At 42.4% G+C, this 4,434-nt stretch overlaps 1 non-coding gene across 1 annotated transcript; it reads left to right on the top strand.

Annotated features, from left to right (window-relative positions):
* Positions 1 to 2,733: 2,733 nt before the first annotated feature.
* On the top strand, positions 2,734 to 2,837 carry LOC126951746 (U6 spliceosomal RNA). The gene has a single exon (XR_007724615.1). It is a non-coding gene; the product is annotated as a U6 spliceosomal RNA (small nuclear RNA).
* The last annotated feature ends 1,597 nt before the right edge of the window (positions 2,838 to 4,434 follow it).

Consider the following 4,434-nt stretch of genomic DNA (forward strand, 5'->3'; position numbering starts at 1 on the left):
CTCTAAAATAAGCACAACAAAGATCCTCAGAGAGATAAGAGGATGGTAACGAGGAACAAGCAGTGGCACAGAATCCAGTGGAAACACTGATATGAAGTTGGTAACAAACTCAGTAGCGTGGATAAAAAAAATAATAGTTGGGCTGCATGCGGTGGCTCATGCCTGTAATCCCAGCACTTTGGGAGGCCAAGATGGGTGGCTCACCCGAGGTCAGGAGTTTGAGACTAGCCTGGCCAACATGGTGAGACCCCATCTCTACTAAAAATGCAAAAATTAGCTGGGTATGGTGGCGGGCACTTGTGATCCTGGCTACTTGGGAGGCTGAGGCAGGAGAATCACTTGAATGCAGGAGGTGGAGGTTGCAGTGAGCCAAGATTGTGCCACTGCACTCCAGCCTGGACAACAGAGCGAGACTGTGTCTCAAAAACAAACAAACAAACAAAAAAAAAAACAAGAATAGCTGAAAAATGAATAATAAATCAGCTGAAGAAATTTTTCTAGAAGGTACCGAAAAGTAATAAGGAGATGGAAAATACCAAAGAACGTTTAAGAGAGATGGAAAATATTAGTGTCAATATCTGCCTAATACAAGTTCCAGAAAAAGAAAAAATGGATGTAAGAAAGAGAATGTATTAAAAAATTTTAAGTGTGTGTATTTCATGCTGGGAGTCAAAAAAAAAGAAAAAAGAAGAAAAAAAAGCTTAAGTGTGAAGTTTTAAGGATTAATTTTGAGACCAGACTGGGCAATGTAGTGAGACCCTGTCTCTAAAAAAAATTAAAAATTAGCTGGGTGTGGTGGTGTGCACCATATAGTTCCAACTACTTGGGAGGCTGAGGTGGGAGGATCAGTTGAGCCTGGGAGGTGGAGGTTGCAGTGAGCCGTGCACTCCAGCTTGGATGGCAGAACAAGACCCTATCTCAAATAATAATAATAAAGATTAATGATAATAAGATCGCAATGCAAAGGTCTTGTGGAACATCAAACAGAATAGAGAAGGAATAATCTAAACTTTGCCATACTGTAATGAAATTTAGGAACACTGGCCTGTAGTCCTAGCTACTCGGGAGGTTGAGGTGGGAGAATTGCTTGAACCCAGGAGGCAGAGGTTGCAGTGAGCCAAGACCACACCATTGCACTCCAGCCTGGGTGACAGAATAAGACTCCATCTCAAAAAAAAAAAAAAGAAATTTAGGAACATCGAAGACCAAAAAAAAAAAAAAAAAAAAAGAAAACAAAATTCTAAAAGCTTACAGAAAGAAGGAATATAGTTCACAAAAGAATAAAAATTGGATTGGCATTAGTCTTCCTAACAGAAAAATTAGAGACAAAAAAGCAATGAAACTATATATATATACACACACATTTTTTTAATTTATATTTTTATATATATATAATTTTATTTTTTTGAGACAGAGTTTCACTCTTGCCATTCAGGCTGGAGTGCAGTGGCGCGATCTCTGCTCATTGCAGCCTTTGCTTCCTGGGTTCAAGTGATTCTCTAGACTCCGCCTCCCGAGCAACTGGGATTACAGGCCCCTGCCACCATGCCCAGCTTAAGTTTTGTATTTGTAGTAGAGATGGGTTTTCACCATGTTGGCCAGGCTGATCTGCTTGCCTCGGCCTCCCAAAGTGCTGGGATTATAGGCATGAGCCACCGTATATGGCCATAAAATTATATTTCTAAGTGATGAAGGAAAAGAACCTAGAAAATTACATCCCATTAAACTATTATTTAAATGTGAAGAAGCAAAGATGATACTTTCAGACATACAAGGTTTTAACAAGTTTAAAACCAGCACAGAAGCCTCTCTGAAAACTCTCCTGGAATAAGTACTTTTATACTTCATATAAGTATATTATACTTCATATACTAAGAACTTACTAAGCACATGAAAAGATGTTCAACACCATTAGTCATTATGAACATTCAAATCAAAAGAATAACAAGATACCACTTATACCCACTGGGAGATGACAGCCATAATTTAAAAAATGAAAAATGACAAATGCTGATGAGAATGTAGAGGAACTGGAACTCTTTTTTTTTTTTTTTAGATTAAGTCTCACTCTTGTCCCCCAGGCTAGAGTGCAATGGCGCGATAGCTCACTGCAACCTCTGCTTCCCAGGTTCAACCAATTCTCCTGCCTCAGCCTCCCCAGTAGCTGGGATTACAGGCACCTGCCACCACGCCTGGCTAATTTTTGTGTTTTTAGTAGAGATGGGGTTTCACCATGTTGGCCAAGCTGGTCTCGAACTCCTGACCTCAGGTGATCTGCCTGCCTCTGCCCCACAAAGTGCTGGGATTACAGGTGTGAGCCACCGTGGCTGGCCTGAGCCACTGTGCCCGGCCAGAACTGGAACTCTTATACATTGCTGGTGGGAATGTAAAATGGTTTGGTTACTGTGGAAAAGAGCTTGATAATTCCTCAAATGAAACATAGTTACCATGAAACCCAGCAATTCCACTCCCAGGTCTATACCTAAGAGGACTGAAAACATATATCCACATAAAAACTTGTGCACAAGTGTTAATAGGAGCATTATTCATAATAGCTAAAAAGTGGAAACAGTCCAAGTGTCTGTCAACTGATGAATGGGTAAACTGTGACATATTCATACAACGAGATACTATTTGGGGTCTAGATATCTGGATATTAAATTTAATACCAGACAGGGAAAAAGTCACAAAGAAAAATGAGGGACATCATATTGGTAAAAGAACATTGTATCAGTGCTCGCTTCAGCAGCACATATACTAAAACTGGAATGATACAAAGATTAGCACCGCCCCTGCACAAAGATGATACACAAATTCGTGAAGCGTTCCATATTTTTCAAAAGATATTATATCGCCGGGCGCGGTGGCTCAAGCCTGTAATCCCAGCACTTTGGGAGGCCGAGACGGGCGGATCACGGGGTCAGGAGATCGAGACCATCCTGGCTAACACGGTGAAACCCCGTCTCTACTAAAAAATACAAAAAAAAAAAAAAAAACTAGCCGGGCGAGGTGGCGGGCGCCTGTAGTCCCGGCTACTCGGGAGGCTGAGGCAGGAGAATGGCGGGAACCCGGGAGGCGGAGCTTGCAGTGAGCTGAGATCCGGCCACAGCACTCCAGCCTGGGTGACAGAGCGAGACTCCGTCTCAAAAAAAAAAAAAAAAAAAAAAAAAAAAAAAAAAAAAAAAAAAATATTATATCAAAAAGATACAACCATAATGAACATATATGCATCCAAAGACATTCATGGTTCTTTGAAAAGTTATTGAGAAGGAAGAATGGCAAGACTGATTAAGAGTAAGATGATGCATCTAAACAAAGCACAGCATGAAAACAGAAACAAACACACAGGAGATTACAAACAATTAAAAACTGGCCGGGCATGGTGGCTCACGTCTGTAATCCCAGCACTTTGGGAGATCAAGATGGGCAGATCCCTTGAAGTCAGGAGTTTGAGACCATCTTGGCCAACATGGTGAAACCCTGTCTCTACTAAAAATACAAAAATTAGCTGGGTGCGATGGCACATGCCTATAATTCCAGCTACTTGGGAGGCTGAGGCAGGACACTAGCTTGAACCCGGGAGACAGAGGTTGCAGTGAGTTGAGATCATACCGTAGCACTCCAGCCCCGGTGACAGAGACTATGTCTAAATAAATAAATAAATAATTCCACAAATACACTTTTTATTTTATTTTATTTTATTTATTTTTTTGAGACAGAGTCTCGCTCTGTTGTCCAGGCTGGAGTGCAGTGGCGTGATCTTGGCTCACTTCAACCTCTGCCTCCTGGGTTCAAGTGATTCTCCTGCCTCAGACTCCCCAGTAACTGGGACTACAGGCGCCCACCACCACGCCCAGCCAATTTTTGTATTTTTAGTAGAGACAGGCTTTCACCATATTGGCCAGGCTAGTCTCGAACTCCTGACCTTGTGATCCACCCGCCTTAGCCTCCCAAAGTGCTGGGATTACAGGCATGAGCCACTGCATCCAGCCACAAATACACTTCTAAAATAATTTCTGGGCCAGGTGCGGTGACTCACGCCTGTAATCCCAGAACTTTGGGAGGCTGAGGCAGGCGGATCACCTGAGGTCAGGAGTTCAAGGCCAGCCTGACCAACATGGTGAAACCCCATCTCTACTAAAAATACAAAATTAGCTGGGCGTGGTGGCACACGCCTGTCATCCCAGCTACTTGGGAGGCTGAGGCAGGAGAATCGCTTGAACCCGGGAGGTGGAGGTTGCAATGAGCTGAGATCGCGCCACTGCACTCCAGCCTGGGCAACAAGAGCATAACTCTCTGTCTCAAAAGAAAAAAAAATTCTGTCAGTGTTGATCATATGTAGGTATTATGGGAAAAGCACTTGATCTAATTCAACTCATGCATATAATCAACCTTCCCAGAAAATTAGGAATAGAACTTTAAGTTCATAAAAAC

Source organism: Macaca thibetana, chromosome 3, assembly GCF_024542745.1.
Source record: "Macaca thibetana thibetana isolate TM-01 chromosome 3, ASM2454274v1, whole genome shotgun sequence".
NCBI lineage: Eukaryota > Metazoa > Chordata > Mammalia > Primates > Cercopithecidae > Macaca > Macaca thibetana.